This window comes from Felis catus, chromosome C1, assembly GCF_018350175.1.
Source record: "Felis catus isolate Fca126 chromosome C1, F.catus_Fca126_mat1.0, whole genome shotgun sequence".
Taxonomy (NCBI): domain Eukaryota; kingdom Metazoa; phylum Chordata; class Mammalia; order Carnivora; family Felidae; genus Felis; species Felis catus.
Genome location: NC_058375.1, coordinates 167556590 through 167574094, shown reverse-complemented (window position 1 = coordinate 167574094; position 17505 = coordinate 167556590). Strand labels below are relative to the sequence as shown.

At 37.8% G+C, this 17505-nt stretch overlaps 1 protein-coding gene across 4 annotated transcripts in view; it reads left to right on the top strand.

Annotated features, from left to right (window-relative positions):
- Positions 1-17505, top strand: part of ZNF385B (zinc finger protein 385B) — a 406146-nt gene that overhangs the window by 139413 nt on the left and 249228 nt on the right. The gene's annotated exons all lie outside the window — the stretch shown is intronic.

Here is a 17505-nt window from a genome sequence, read left to right as displayed (position 1 = left end):
GGTGGGAGACACATATAGCTAGTGTCCACCTAATATGGAGAGCTAAGAGAAAAATCTATACCAGAGTCCATGACGACACAGATAAAGGACTTAGATGCATTTGATTTAATAAAATACTTAGATCGTAAGTATTTCCATGTTTGATTAGATTAGTTTCTAAAACATAATGTGAGACAACAAGTGACTAATGCCTAAGGTTTCTTGGAAAGTAACAGTGTGGTTAGAATTGGTTCTCACCCTCTAGTATAAATTTTCCTTAGATTATTTTCCTTTAAGGTTTATCATAAGGTTTTAGGCTACGTGAGCATTATTTGCTTTTTCTAATTACAAAAAGAACACAAACTTAATCTTAAAAAATGAAGAACACAGCATAGTAAACAAAAATCACCTGTAGTCCTGCTATCCTGATATAGCCATTGTCAACCTCTTGAAGCATATCATATACTTTTTCTGGTATTGGAGGGGTGGGGAACTCATCCCCTTTATCCTCATTTCTACTAGAGGACTTACTTTTTTTTACCTTATTGATTTACAAGAGTTCTTTATTCTATTAGACATATTTGAAATGTAATTTTCCAGCTTGTCATTTGTATTCTAATTTTATTTTTTTAATTTGTATTTTGGTATGTTAAATTTCTTAAGAACATATAAATCTTTTTTGACATATTGAATTCTATTTCTGGTATTATATTTCACCACTGCATGGCCACATGAATATTTACCCCTATATTGTTCTAGTCTTATTACTTTTTTATATTTGAGCTTTAAGTCTTATGGAACTTAATTTCACTTTGGGTATGAGTTTGATTTCTCTTTTTGTCCTTAAGCACCATTGTTTAAGTAATCTTTAGTTTTCTCATTGATCTTAAATGTTACCCTTATCATATAATTTTATAGGATTGATTATATTGGGGAGCTGCCAATTTTTCTTTGATCTTCTGTCTGCTAGCACACATTTTCAAATTATTATATTTAGTTTCACTTTTTTGGATTAGTTAATACAAATACCATATAAAATGCCTTGGAGTTGAAAATATTTGGATTTTAAGTCTACCAGATCTATTTTAGTCTACATTATCCTTTGTTTTGTCTTAAAAATTATTAACACATAGTTTAACACAATTATTGGTTTTTGTTTGTATGTTTAACTTTTCTTCCTCTCCTGTGTGCATGATATTTCATGTTGGTTGTGTTGCCAGATCTGAGAAATTCTCAAAATAGTGGAGATGTTTATTTATTTATTTATTATTAAAATTTACATTTTCTGTAATCACTACATAATGATTGAAGCAAAACACTCTAACGTAGCAAAGGAAAGACTATTACTCAAATCTGTTTGGGTTGTACATTCTAGAAATTCATCTCATGTAGTTGAAGAAAGAAGGGAAATTACTGTCTGTAACAACAGAAGGAGTTAGAATGCACAGCTGGCTCTAGAGGTTCAAATATTAGCTCCCATGTCACAGTAAGGCTTTTAAATGCTGGCTTTATTCTCAAACAAGGTCTTTCCATAAGGAAAAAGTCAGTCATTAGCAGACCCAGACTCTTTTTTTGTTTAACGTCCCCAGTAAAAAAGATGATTTCCCTCCCTAAACAGCCATATATCAATCCTAAGAAATTCTCATTAGACTTTCTTGGTTACATGACCTAACTGATAAGGACTGGGAATAGGCCAATCTGAGTAGCCAATCTGGATAAGATTGCCCTCTCTGTGGTAATAGACAGGTATCAATGACATATACAAAGATTTGACATGGAATGGAGAACTCCCCTAAGTGACCTGAAAACTCTCCAACAGAGATGGCAACATGTGTAGTCATAAGTAAGGTAGATTTACTATGAGTCCAGTGAAACCTTTGCTTCCGAGACTTTATGTGCATGGGCCCCTTCCAGAACTCTAGGGGAAGCCTTTCAATGTATTCACAAGATCATACATTTTGTGGATATTTTAATCATGTTCAGTAGAGAACACAGTCTTGTTCAGCTCCAACCTCCCCGCCACCACAAGGTCCTGTATGACATGCGGCATTGGAGTGGCCATGGCATGTTTGAAAAGCAGGCAAGGAGAAATTGAGTTGGGAATTCATTTGTTTCAGTTTAGGGAAATTTCTTTATGTGGTTTTTAGTCACTTCCTTGCATAACTAAATTGTTATTAGCTATCCTGGTAAAGCAGTGACTTCAAGAAATATATTGTCCACTGGGCCAAATCACTCTGTTGAACAATATTGCTTGATGATATCTTTTAGCAAGAAACTGTATGTAAAATGGAAGGGAAAGAAAGTTTTTAATAGACAAAGCCAGAAGCTAGTTGGTAGAAAAGTCTTTTGAAGTGCAAAATTTTAAGTGGAGGATTTGGTTCTCTATATGTGTGTATAAATATATACACACATGTATACACATTATTGAGTAATGCAGCATATGTGACTTTAAACATAAACAACTTTTATAAGCTATTAATAGTAAAAAAAACTAGTTTCAATCAATCATGCTAGACAAGGCATCTTTTTTTTATCTATAAAAAATATTTCATAATTGTTGCCACATGAAGGAGTAATCAATCTATAAATACAGTCAAAAAATGTAGTTTAAAAAGTATTAAAATGTGTGTCAGGCATTTAATTAGCACAAATATATTTTTCCTAGATATTGTAGTACTGATAGTATTTGTCAGCTTCTTAAATTGTTTTTTTATTATTGTTGCTATTGTTTCTTTTCCCAATCTAAATAAACATTTACTTTCATAGTTAATTTTGTATTTGTAATTTTAGATTCCTTTTCTTAAAGAGAATCTCCAACTTTCCATAAGCTTCTGTAGCCACAAAAGTTGGATCTGCTCCCAATCGTAGCTACAACACTCCACCATAGTGGGTGTGATTTGAAATGATAAGGACTTGAAATACACGATAGATATACAATGTCCCATGCTCTCCCCTTTACTCACCCTCATGATTATTTTTGTGAGCATAATGAGAGGTAGGAAATTATTTGGCAAAAGTTGAAGCAGACTTTTTCATATCACAGTAGACACAATTCCTTTCTTTTTTTTTTCAATATATGAAATTTATTGTCAAATTGGTTTCCATACAATACCCAGTGCTCATCCCAAAAGGTGCCCTCCTCAATACCCATCACCCACCCTCCCCTCCCTCCCACCCCCCATCAACCCTCAGTTTGTTCTCAGTTTTTAAGAGTCTCTTATGCTTTGGCTCTTTCCCACTCTAACCTCTTTGTTTTTTCCTTCCCCTCCCCCATGGGTTTCTGTTAAGTTTCTCAGGATCCACCTAAGAGTGAAAACATATGGTATCTGTCTTTCTCTGTATGGCTTATTTCACTTAGCATAACACTCTCCTGTTCCCTATGACCCAGCAATAGCACTGCTAGGAATTTACCGAAGGGATACAGGGGTGCTGATGCATAGGGGCACTTGTACCCCAATGTTTATAGCAGCACTCTCAACAATAGCCAAATTATGGAAAGAGCCTAAATGTCCATCAACTGATGAATGGATAAAGAAATTGTGGTTTATATACACAATGGAGCACTACGTGGCAATGAGAAAGAATGAAATATGGCCCTTTGTAGCAACGTGGATGGAACAGACACAATTCCTTTCAAATCTATGTCAGTTACGCCATTTCCCTATCCATTCTCTCTCTCTGTCTCATTCTCTTCACCACCCCCCCCCATTATATCTATTTACCTATGGTAGTAGAACTAGATAGAAATTATGAACTTAGGCAGAGGATAATATTTAAATAAAAATCTAAAGAAAATTGGTGGTTATTTCATCTGAAGTTTAAGCTTCAAACTTTGAAAAAATTCCTTTAACTCCATTCACTTCATGGAAGCTGAAAATGAAAACTTTCTTGCTTTGAGGAAATAGGTAAAAGGGCACCTGGAAATAATATGAACATTTCTACTTTTAGTCTATTTTGAATATTAATTTTGAGAGCCTAAAACTAACAAATCGCCCCAAAACTTGGTAGCTTAATGTGCAGCAGTCATTTAATTATATTTCAGAGTTTCTATGTGTCTGTAATTCAGGAAAAGCTTAGTCAGGCAGCTTGGACTCATGGGCTCGCATGTGGTTGCAGTTAGGCAGTAGATGGAGAGCTAGAACAACTGGAGACTGGCTGGGCATCTCTCTGTCCATCAGTGTAGTCTCAGGGGTTTCCTATGTGGTCTCTCCATGAGAGCTAATTTGGGCTTCCTGACTGTATGGTGGCCTTAGGGGAATCTCACTATTTACATGGTAGCTCAGGGGGTCAACTGTTATTATTTCAGCTTCTATCTCCCCTGCCTCACCTTTTATGACCTAGCCTTGGAAAGATATTCACTGTCACTTCCATCACATTTGGCTGGTTAAAAGAAAGTCACAAACTCACCCAGAATCAAAAGGTAGGAAATAGGCTCTACCTTTTGATGAAGAAATATGAAGCTTCTAGAAAAACATGTGGAAAAGGAGGTAAGAGACATCTTTGGAATATACAACTTGCTACACAATTTTTGAGTAAATTAGTAAATAGTCAATATTTTGATGTAGTGAACATAATCTAACTCAAGAATTTTTGTAATACTCTTGAAGTATTTTCTCAAGGAAATATGGAGACTATCTGGAGTAGCTGGTAATAGAACTTTGACATAAAATGGAAGAGGATCAGGAATACACATAGATTTACAAGCATATGTGATTTATTGAAGACAGATTTTTTTCATAAGTGAGATTTCAAGAATGGAAAAGTATGACCTACTCAATTGTTAAAAGCATCATCCAAGCCAAAATTATGGTTTCAGAATGCCTATATTCACACCTCCAACTTCTTTCTTGGTGTGTTAGCAAAAATAATGGCTGAGGTCTTCAAATGTAACCCCTAAAAAACAAGAAGATAAACATATTCACAAACACAACTCACTGAATGTAACAAAATCATGTGTCTGTTAGGGTTGATACGGTCTTAGGCAAAAATTTCACGGTGGTTTTTGTCATGCCTTGCATTGTGCTCTATAGCTATTATGGGCCATGGAGTTCAGTAATTGTAAAGAGCAAACAAAATACTGGCATGAATTATTTGAATGTACATACTACTGCAACTTTTTTAATTCTTTTTTTTATATTAAATATAATTTATTGTCAAATTGGTTTCCATACAACACCCAGTGCTCATCCCAACAGGTGCCCTCCTCAATGCTCATCACCCACTTTTCCCTCTCCCCTACCCCCCATCAGCCCTCAGTTTGTTCTCAGTATTTAAGAGTCTCTTATGGTTTGCCTCCCTCCCTCTCTGTAACTCACCCCCCCCGCCCCCCCGCTTCACCTTCTGCCTGGTCTTCTGTTAAGTTTCTCAGGATCCACATATGAGTGAAAACATATGGTATCTGTCTTTCTCTGCCTGACTTATTCCACTTAGCATAATACCCTCCAGTTCCATCCATGTTGCTTCAAATGGCCAGGTTTTATTCCTTCTCATTGCCAAGTAGTATTCCATTGTATATATAAACCACATCTTCTTTATCCATTCCTCAGTTGATGGACATTTAGGCTCTTTCCATAATTTGGTGATTGTTGAAAGTGCTGCTATAAACATTGGGGTACAAGTGCCCCTATGCATCAGCACTCCTGTATCCCTTCAGTAAATTCCTAGCAGTGCTATTGCTGGGTCATAGGGTAGATCTATTTTTAATTTTTTGAGGAACCTCCACACTGTTTTCCAGAGCAGCTGCACCAGTTTGCATTCCCACCAACAGTGCAAGAGTGTTCCCGTTTCTCCACATCCTCTCCAGCATCTATAGTCTCCTGATTTGTTCATTTTGGCCACTCTGACTGGCATGAGGTGATATCTCAGTGTGGTTTTGATTTGTATTTCCCTGATGAGGTATGACGTTGAGCATCTTTTCATGTGTCTGTTGGCCATCTGGATGTCTTCTTTAGAAAAGTGTCTATTCATGTCTTCTGCCCATTTTTTCACTGGATTATTTGTTTTTTGGGTGTGGAGTTTGGTGAGTTCTTTTGGATACTAGTCCTTTATCCAATATGTCATTTGCAAATATCTTTTCCCATTCCATCGGTTGCCTTTTAGTTTTGTTGATTGTTTCCTCTGCAGTGCAGAAGCTTTTTATCTTGATGAAGTCCCAATATTTCATTTTTGCTTTTAATTCCCTTACCTTTGGAGATGTGTCGATTAAGAAATTGCTGTGGCTGAGGTCAAAGAGGTTTTTTCCTGCTTTCTCCTCTAGGGTTTTGATGGTTTCCTGTCTCACATTCAGGTCCTTCATCCATTTTGAGTTTATTTTTGTGAATGGTGTAAGAAAGTGGTCTAGTTTAATTCTTCTGCATGTTGTTGTCCAGTTCTCCCAGCACCATTTGTTAAAGCGACTGTCTTTCTTCCTTTGGATGTTCTTTCCTACTTTGTCAAAGATTATTTGGCCGTACATTTGTGGGTCCAATTCTGGAGTCTCTATTCTCTTCCATTGGTCTATGTGTCTGTTTTTGTGCCAATGCCATACTGTTTTGGTGATTACAGCTTTGTAGTAGAGGCTAAAGTCTGGGATTGTGATGCCTCCTGCTTTAGTTTTCTTCTTCAATATTACTTTGGCTACTTGGGGCTTTTTGTGGTTCCATACAAATTGTAGGATTGCTTGTTCTAGCTTCGAGAAGAATGCTGGTGCAATTTGGATTGGGATTGCATTGAATGTGTAGATTGCTTTGGGTAATATTGACATTTTATCAATATTTATTCTTCCAATCCATGAGCATGGAATGTTTTTCCATTTCTTTGTATCTTCTTCAATTACCTTCATAAGCTTTCTATAGTTTTCAGCATAGAGATCTTTTACATCTTTGGTTAGGTTTCTTCCTAGGTATTTTATGATTCTTGATTCAATTGTGAATGGGATCAGTTTCTAAAATTCTTTTTTTTAACTTATTTATTTGTTTTTGTATTTTATTTGTTTTTTTGAGAGACAACACCAACAGGGGAGAGGCAGAGAGACAGGGGGACAGAGGATCCAAAAAGGGCTCTGTGCTGAAAGGCTGACAACAGTGAGCCCAATGCGAAGCTCCAACTCACAAGCCATGAGATCATGACCTGAGCCAAAGTCAGATGCTCAACAGACTGAGCCACTCAGGTGCCCCTTAATTCATTCATTCATTCATTCATTCATTCATTCATTCATTCATCTATTTACTTATTTACTCACTTACTCATTTATTTTAGTAACATCTACACCCAGCGTGGGGCTCAAATTCATGACCCTGAGATCAAGAGTTGCATGTTCTTCTGATTGAGCCAGCCAGGCACCCCACCACTCCAACATTTTTAGTGAAAGCAAGAATAAAGGCAAAACTTAATAGCAATTAACTCATTACCCATCATAAACCAAAAGAGGATTTTGTATATATCAACCTCACTTTAGTACTTTAGCTCACAGGAGGAAAATATTTTGTTCACGTGTTCTAGCTTTTATGATATGTAACTGTAATAAACTCTGAACTAAATCATGTTAGAAAGTTTTAGGCCCTGGGAATAACTTAGTGTATATTCTTAACTCAAGGATCCAGCTATAAATGTATTTTTGATGTCAGTGCTTTCTCAGTAAATCCCTCTGTCTAGAGCTACCTGCACTCTTCATGTAAACACTCTTCTAAATCTTATGATTGTGAAGAACTCTGTGTTTGTGGTTGTTTACTCTGTATATGACATTTTAGATTTAGATAACTAAAGAAGAAGTTGGGTAGAAATCAGAGGTGGGGTAGGGATTCCAGGATTATCAGTGGTTAGAAATGAGATATCAATTTGGAAGTTACCAACTACAATGTGGTATATGGCCAGTCTGGTAGAGGGAATCAATTGGTATACAAGAAGTATGGGGATTTGGTGTAAGGTTATTTGTCTTAATGGTTTGAATGTGTGTACATGTTAATTACGTCAGCAGTGACAACTGAGGATTTGGTTGTGCTTGGTTTGGGGCAGTGGGTATAAGTAGGAAAGTTGTAACAGATGTTGGATATGAAGAAAACTATCAGCATTAAACCATTTCTACATTCACAGAGCTCTCTTTTCTAAGAACAAGAAGCTTTAACATTTGCGGGGACCACAGGTGTTCTACAGTTTAGTTTTTGTAGGGGTGATACTCCTGACTGTTACCTTATCCCTTTCGCAGCAAAGATTTTGGCCCCAACAGCCTTTCCTTGTGTACCACAATACTTACTCTAAATCTCTACCTAACCTACCTCATTTGTTAAAAAGATATCTTTGCATGACTTAAAGTAGGCTTCTAGGTTCAAATCTCAGATCTACCATTTACTTACTGGATATCCTTCAGTAAGTCTTATAAAAGCTCTTTGCCTCAGTTTCCTTAGATGTAAAATGGGAATAACAATAATCCTTACTTTATGAGGTTGTCATGGAATTACCTGAGATAATGTTACTGATGTAACACAAGTAGACACATATGCTCAATGAATACTTTTTAAATTATTTTTTATGTTTATTTTTGAGAGAGCGAGAGCAGGAGAGGGGCAGAGAGAGAGAAGGAGACACAGAATCCAAAGCGGGCTCCAGGCTCTGAGCTGTCAGCACACAGCCTGATGCGGGGCTCAAACCCACCAACTGCAAGATCATAACCTGAGCTGAAGTTGGATGCTCAACCAACTGAGCCACCCAGGCACCCCACTCAATGAATATTAATTGCAGTCGTTATTGTTATTATTTTTATTTGAGCCCCTCAACTTCTCCCTGTGCCCTTTGACCCCTTCTCCTTTGCTTCGGATTTTCTAAATTCAGTCCTCTACAGGCTTGTTCGATTAGCCATGGCTCCCTGCAGGGCAGAGTAAACTAACTTGTCATTTTGCTTGACTTTCCATATTTAATGTGTTCATCACTCTGTAGAAATATGAATGATAAATTCTGACTTCATTTTCTGATGAAGTCTCATATGGAAATGTGGAATGTATTATTGGACATTGGAGAAAATGTGATACTTGTTACAAAGTGGCAAAGAACTTGCCTGGATCATGTTAGTGTTCTAATGTGTTGTGGAAGAGAACTTGTCAGTGATGAAATTGGATATTTAGCTTAGGAATTTCTAAGAAAAGTGCTGAGGAGTAACTTGATTACTACTGACTGCTTAAATTAAAATACAAGAAGAGATAAATAAATTGAAGATGGAACTGTTCAGCAAAAAGGAACCAGAACTTAAAGATTTGGGAAATCCTCAGCCTGTCCATAATGCAAAGAATGAGAAAATGTGTTTGGGAGAAGACACTAAGGGTGTGGCTCACTGATCATTTAATAAAGAGATTAGTGTGGATTTGAAAAATGGATATAATCAGTCATTTCAACAGACCCCAGGAATGAGATGTGATTATACTGGTAAAGACACTGCCAATTTGAACTAAAGGGGGCAGACAAAGCAGGATGAAAAGAAGGAAGGCTGTTTAACTTCTTAGATCCTGCAGAACCAGACCTTAGAGCTGTTTGGCTATGAATGTGCACTATTCTTCAAGAAAATGACCCAAAGTCAAGTCAGAGATCATCAGGGCTCCCTCCTCAGTTTAAAAGGGGAAGCATCACCTCAGTTACAACAGGCCACACAGGGGCCACCTGGCAGAGCCTCCAAGGACAAACAGTTCCTACCCACCAGATCTATAGGGAACCAGGAGTGGAGGAGTACATTTCCCACCCCAGTGGGTCCTGAAAGTGAGACTGCTGCCCCAGTAAATCTTCAAGGGGGAGCATCAAGCCAAAGAGAATTATTCTCAAGCCTTAAGATCTAAGGGTATTTACCTTGTTAGGTTTGGGATTTACCTGGGACCCATTACCCTTTCTTTCTTTTCCATTACTCCCTTTGGAATGGGAACGTCTATTCATGCCTATCCCATCATTATATTTTGGAAGCCTATAATTTGTCTGGTTTCACAGGTTTTTAGCTGGAAAGAAACTTTGTCATGGAGTGAATCATACTTCTAATCATACACATACCTGATTTAGATATTTAAGTGAGACTTCGGACTTTAGACTTTGGAATTGGTGCTGGAATTAGTAAAGTCTTTTGGGGCTGTTGGGATGGGAATGAATATGTTTTGCATGCAAGGACATGAGTTTGAGGAGGTCAGGGCAGAATGTTATGGACTAATTGTTTTCTTCCAAAATTCATATGTTGAAGCCCTAACCTCAGATGTGATAGAATTTGGAGGTGGGACCTTTGGGAAGTATTAAGTGTATTATAGCGTTGTTTTATTTCTGCAAACTGATGTTATCAGTATTTTATCTTTGAAGTGTATTCACACTTGATACATGTAACTGCAGTCACTATATTCTGTGCAGTATTCCACATGAGCATACAACAATTTACATATGTATTCTTTTGTTGATGAACATTTAGGTTATTCCCATTTTCCGTTTGTTCACAATTATAAGAAATGTGGCAATGTGAATTCTTATACATGTCTTCTTTTGCACATAATCAAGTTTTTCTCAGTCAGGACCATTATTGGGCATGAAATCAATTAAATAGGTCTTAGCCAGCATATGGAGTAAATGAAGTATTATAGAATAGATAATATTAGAATATATCACATATAATACTATTTCATGAATCTTTCATTAAATTATATCCCTAATATATCAATGCATCCACATATCAAGATCTTCTTTTTTTCCCCCTGAGAAATCTGAGCACATTAAAATGCTGGTGGAGATGAGCCATTAAAGATAAAAAAAAACAAACAGGTGCATGGGGTTGGGGGTGGGGAGAAGGAAGCAAACCTCTTCTAGTAAGATAGGTGAAAACGAAATAAAGGTTCAGATGATGGTACATTTGTAGGTAGGGGAGCAGAATGTTTAGGGAGTTTCCTTTTGAGATATTCTGTTTTCTCTATGAAGTAAAGTAAGTGATAATATGCTAGGGACTAAGGTGCTAATAGAGTAGCTTTCTTGAGGAAAATGGAAAAGTTTTGAAGTTGCTACTGGAAAGAATAGAAGAGAAACTGATTAAGGGAATGTAAAAGTTTACTACAAAGTGTTGAAGGTTAAGGATTGACCTTCAAGAGTAGGAACTATAGTACTATCAGTGGGAAAAAGAATGATTTTCTCCATCAGCATTTAGCAACCGAAGAGTCAAGAATATAGTTAGTTGGATCAACCTAAGATTTTAGTTTTTCTGGGCAAGATGACCAAAGATAGTGTACCAATGGAGATGTTAATGTCAATGAAGGAATGGTGGAATTGGGCACTAAAGGAGGATTAAGAACTAATCAATAGATAGGGAGAAAACGGAAAGAGAAAAGGAAGAGAATGAAGGTCTGTGTCAGAGGCCAGCAACCTACGACCTGAGGGCCAGGTCCCACTGCTTGCTTTTGTATATAAACCTTCACTGGAACACAGACTCACCCATTTACTCACTATTCATTACTGTTTGCCTTCTGTTGCTGCTTTTGTGCTGCAATGGCAGAGTTGAATAATCGTGAGAGTAGATCTGCAAAACTTAAAATATCTGCTATCTGGTCCTTTATACACAAACTTTGCTAAACCCTAGTCTATTCCACTTTCTTCATTTTTCTCACTGAAGTTGAAGAACAGACATAATGTCAAATGGAAGGGAGGATGGGAAGATGAGGTAAAAGAGGGGAGAGTGACACAGTTTCCAGGGGTTACCAAGCCCAGGGCAATATTGGGGGCGTGGATTAGGTGAGGTGAAGTTGGGTCTCTGACATTTGTCTCAAATAAAGGACTTGAGGCTATCAAATGGGTTGCCCATATGGATGTTGAAATCACATAGGATGATGACAGGTTTGGAGATGAGCAGAAAGATGGTGTGCCAACACCAAAGTCCTGGAAAACAAACAAGCCAATTTTTTCGTAAAGCTTTAGGTGTCAGAAACAAGGAAGGATAAAAGTAAGTATGGCCAGTTCATATGAACTTTCAAGAAAGAGTGGGAGGCCATGGTCTGAAGTTGGAATTGAGGAGCAAGGATGGCAACCCACTCCTAACCCTAAGAGAGTGAGCAGTGATCATTGAGAGTGTTCCCAGGGAGTGATGTCTTGAAGGGAGGAATTTGGGGGCAAGAGGTGGAGGAAGCTTTTAGGACAGTAATTGAGAATAGTAGGAGTTGCTTTTCTTCTTTTTTTTTTCTTTACTCCTTTTTTCCCCCCACTAGGGAATGAGAATTCTGGAATGAAAATAGAACAATAAAATGATTTTAGAGTGAGGTAAACTCTGCGGATTTAGGTCAGAGAAAGGGAACAGAGTAGTACAGCCATGGGAGTAAAGGGAGGAATAGCTGACAGGAGGCTCTCACCTTTGGAAGATGGGCAAGGCCTTAGTGGATACGAAATTTCCGGCTTCCTCAGAGTGCCTGTGGGCCCTGACATCTACTCACTCTCTAGTCATTGACTCTACCACATGGCTGTTTAAGTCAGAAACCTCAGTCATTTCCATTTTTACCTTCTGCATTTCTCTCCATTCCTCCTTCATATTCCTCCTGGATTTGCTGCTGTCCAGTCTAGTAGGTTCTCTCCTCCAGTCTAGTCCTACAGACTTGTTTCCCCCTCCAAAATGGGCAAAAAAAACTAGTTTTTTCTTATTATACAAGCCATATATGCTAGCTATAATGTTAATTCAGATGATACAAAAGGCATAATAAAGAATGTAAAGTTATCTCAAATCCAACAGCCTAGGCATTTCTTCTGTTAACATTTTGCTATATGTCTTCATAGACTTCCTTTTCACAGAGATGCATTTTTTTTCTTCATATTTTTATTTAAATTCTAGTTAACATTTAGTGCAGTGTTGTTTTCAGGAGTAGAAGTTAGTGATCCATCACTTTCATATAACACCCAGTGCTCATCCCAAGTGCCCTCCATAATGCCCATCACCCACTTAGCCTATTCCCCACCCACCTCCCTCCACCAGCCCTCAATTTGCTCACCATCATAAAAAGTGTTTGTTTCCCTCTCTTTATTCCCCCCCCCTTCCCATATGTTCATCTGTTTTGTTTCTTGAAGTCCACATATGGGTGAAGTCATATGGTATTTGTCTTTTTCTGACTGACTCATTTAGCTCAGCATAATACACTCTAGTTCCATTCATGTTGTCAATAGCAAGATTTCATTCCTTTTGATGGCTGAGTGATATTCTATTGTATATATATACCACATCTTTATCCATTCACAGAGGTACATTTTCTTAAAATTTAGTGGGACCATATTTCATGTGCTCTCTTAAAAAATATTATTTTCTAATAAAGTATCATGGAAATTTTTTTAAGTTTATTTTGAGAGAGAGAGATAGAGCATAACTGAGGGAGAGGTAGAGAGAGAGGGAAAGAGAAAGAGAATCCCAAGATTCACTGACAGTGTGAAGCCTGACTCGGGGCTCCATCTCACCAACCTTGAGATCACAAGCTGAGCCGGAATCAAGAGTCAGAAGCTTGACTGACTGAGCCACCCGGGCACCCACGTGGAAATTTTTCTATCAATAAATTCTTATCTAAATCATTTTTTAATCCTTAGCATTCTTTTATATGTATATACTGTGATTTTTTATCCAATTCCCATATTGTTGGATAGGGTTTATATTTATTTGTTACTACATACAACAGTATAATGAACATCCTTGTTGAATGACACTCATAAAACAAAAATCTGATCATTTCCTAATTTCACACTTGAAATTCTTCAGTGGCTCTCTAGTTGATGACCTTCAGGAGTAAATCTATTTGCTTAGCTTGACAAAAGAGGTCATTTGCAATCTGGTTTAGGCCTGTTTCCTCTCCATTCTGATTTCACAGTCAGCCGTGCCCTTGTCACTCTGGTCAGGGGCCCTACCTGGATACCCTCCAAATGCCTCCATCACAGTGTGTTAGCAATGTGTGTTGACCTGTTGATCTTCCTGGCTGTACTGTACACTCCTTGAAGGACGGTACTTGATCTTCTGGGAAGAGTTACATGTAGATACTTAGCACTTGTTTGCATGGAAGACTGAATGATTGCACACATTCTTGTGCATTTGCTCCCTTAGTTCTCGTTCCCCTTCACTATAGATGTTTTAATGGTTATTCTCTTTTCTTTGTCACGGCTTATGTTTTCTGTTGACCTCGAATTCATTCATTCATCTATTCATTTCAGTTCACAAAAGCTAAGTGAATACTATGTGCCAGTTACTGTTATAGGTGCTGAGAAGTACCTATTCACTTATTGTGAATGAGACCTCCTAGACCTTATATTCTAGTGAGGAGACAGATGATAAATAAGGTAAAGAAGTGACATGTATCCTCTATTAGAGAGTGATAAGTGCTAAGAAGACAAAATATGAAGTGGGGAAGGGGGTTTTGAAGGGCCTGTGTGTTGTCAGGGCTGGGGGTGTTGATATTTTAATCAGGATGGGAGGGAGAGCCTGTCTCTTTAAGAAAGGAGGGAGGTAGTCACACAGCATCTGGGGAAGAGCATTCTAGGCTGAGGAAGGAGCCTTTGCAAAGGCCCCAGGCTGGAACGTGCTGAACATGTTTGAGGAAGAGCAGGGAGGCCAGTGTTCCAGTTTCAGGAAGCACTAGAGGGAGACTGGGTGAGGTGAGAGTGGGGATAGCAAACCAGATGGCTGTGGCATGGTCAGAATTTTGGTACTTGCCCTGACTGAAAAGGGAAGCTACTGGAGGAAATGATGGTATACTATGACTTGTTTTAACAGGATCTTCCTGGCTACTCTGTTGAAAAGAAGCTCGAGGTGAACCGGTAGGTGGCTACTGTAATAATTCAGACAGAAATTATGATCCGTGCTGAGATGGTGGCAGTGGGAGAAGTAGTACATGACTGAATTGTGGATTTCTTCTGAAGGTGCTTTGCTCATGGACTAGATATGGAACATGAGAGAAAAGAGCAGAATCACAGATAACACCAACACACTAAATCTCTCAAAACATAGAAAAAATAAAAATTCTATTCTGTTTACCTAACAGTTGCTTAGTTTTGCCCTATTGGCCTTATTTCAGGCTCACACTTAACTCATCCTAGCTACATTTAATTAGAATCATCCCAGAGAGAATTCTCTATATTTGAACATTTTTGTGTTTGTTTACACAGTGTTACTATAAATTATGAAGATTCATTTGTGTATGTGTATGTGTGTGTGTGTAAAGGAGACAGGAATCAGTCTCTTTTAATATGCACATCACGTACAATACCCAAACTCAGTTTTAATATCTGTCATAAAATTTCTTGGACCATAGTGCTCTAGTAATAAAATTTCCCTGTGTTTTGCAAGTGCATTTGCTTAACACCTGGATCACTCTTCAGTAAATAAGTCCAGATGACTCTAAATGGATTAATAAATAAAGCAAGCCTGCCTTTTACTCACAAGTTTTCTAGCGAATACATTAATAGCTATAAATGAATAATAAAGTACTTAGGATAATCTAATTGTTTTCTATTTTGATTAAATTATTCAAAACAGTCATGTAGAGTTACAAATCTCAAAATATAGAACAATATTAATAGAGTTACACTAGCATGAATTTTAAAATAATTTGAGTATGATATATTTTAAAATTAATAAGAATGATTTTTATATGGGAAATGTCACTCTTTTTTAATGAAAATGTAAAAACTCTCTTGAAGCCACAGATTGGCCTCTTTGAGCATTGTTAGGTAACTGGAATTTGCTCCCTTTTGCTTACATTTATGAATCAAAAATTCATCTCTGGAAGGCTGACACTGAAAGTCAGTTTTTATTTCCATGGGATACTGTAATAATAATACATGGAAGAGCAAAAGACAACCATTTTCTAGGTGCGATGAAATGCTTACCTCATTTTTTCCAGGGGATTCTCCAATTTTGGCTTTAACGTTAAAAAGTCATTCAGGCAGGACTCGGACTCCCAACTGTGTAAATTAAGTGACTTTTTGAAGTTCAGCAGTGAATTGCTTATAAAAATGTATGCAAAAAAAAATTGTGGAGATACCAGTTACTGAATTGAAATTCCAAGGTGCCCAGCAAAGGCCATCCTGACATGGCAGCAATCTCAGGCATGACTAGCAAATGCCAGGGCTTTTGGCCAATCTGTACTGCTATTTAGCTTCTTAAAGTCTGTTTATGAACAGGTAAAACTGGAAAGTGAAAAGGAGTTACATGTGGACAAACAATATTCACATTTAAAACTAGTGATTAAGAGTGCAATCTGGCTGTTTGTAGTGAACCTGGGTAAAGGCTAGGTGACCTTGACTAAGTTTCTTAATCTCTCTTTCACTTTCTCTGCACAGTGTATTAAATAGGGATAATGATTGTTACTACCTGATAGGATTGCTGTGAGATTTAAATGAACAATTTAGTCTAAAACTCTTAGGACAGTTCCTAGCATTGTGTACACTCTCAATAATTGTTAGCTGTTCTTATTGTCTCGGTATATAATAGAACTCTTGAGTTTACATATAAATTACATTTTAAAAAGAGATGTGCCTGAGTGGCTCAGTTGATTGAGCATCTGACTTCAGCTCAGTTAATGATCTCCTGGTTTGAGTTTGAGCCCTGCCTCAAGCTCTGTGCTGACAGCTCAGAGCCTGGAGCCTGCTTCAGATTCTGTGTCTCCCTCTCTCTCTGCCCCTCCCCTGCTCACACTCGGTCTCTCTTTCAAAAATAAATGAACATTAAATCTTTAAAAAGAGAGAAAGAGAATGAGACTGCGTTAAGGTGAATAAAGAAAATAATTCTAGGGGAATCCTTACTCTGGCTATTCTTGGTGTACTGTTCTATTTTCATCAATGGATAATATTCCTGCCAGAAGCCAGGTGGGGAGGATTTCTGAACTGCATGTAAGATTTTCAGAGTGTATGAACCATAAGATCGGTCAATATTAATAACTATATTTGAAAGTTAAGGAGGTGCCCAGAATTACCAGCATTTTTAGTTGTGGTTTCTGCTTGCCCAGTCCCACATTCTTCAAATAGAATCCATTCAACATCCCACAAAAACATGAAAACTGATGGTCTTCCTTTGCTATCGTACTCTACAATCTAACATCATCACTGAGGGTTTCTAGGTTTTGAGAGCACAGATACGTCATCTGGAGCTCACATTGGAAAAGAGCAAAATTTGCACAGGGCAGGGAGTCCAAGGCACATGGCATATTGATGTGGTGGTTTGAATTTGAGAGTGAGGATGAAAAGGCTAGGGTGAGTGAATGTGGTACACTCAGGCATTGGAAAGTTTGGGTGGGAAGTGTTCCCTAGCCTGCCACCAACAGAATGTGGATTGGGTGGAACAAGTGTGGTCTGTAAGAATGTAGTCAGCGAAGACTGGTTTATCCCACAAGGCTTAATTTTAAAGTCATGAGCTCCAGAACTTGAAGAGTATATGCAGAGAAGAGTCATTTATGACAGACTTACATATGCTTCCTTCCAGCCAGGTCAGGTCATCTGAATCAGGTGCTTTTTGCAAGTTTCTTTGCTTATGATGGTAACTCTTTTTTGCAAGATCTGGCTTATTTTCTTACTGACATGTAAAAGGCATTCTTT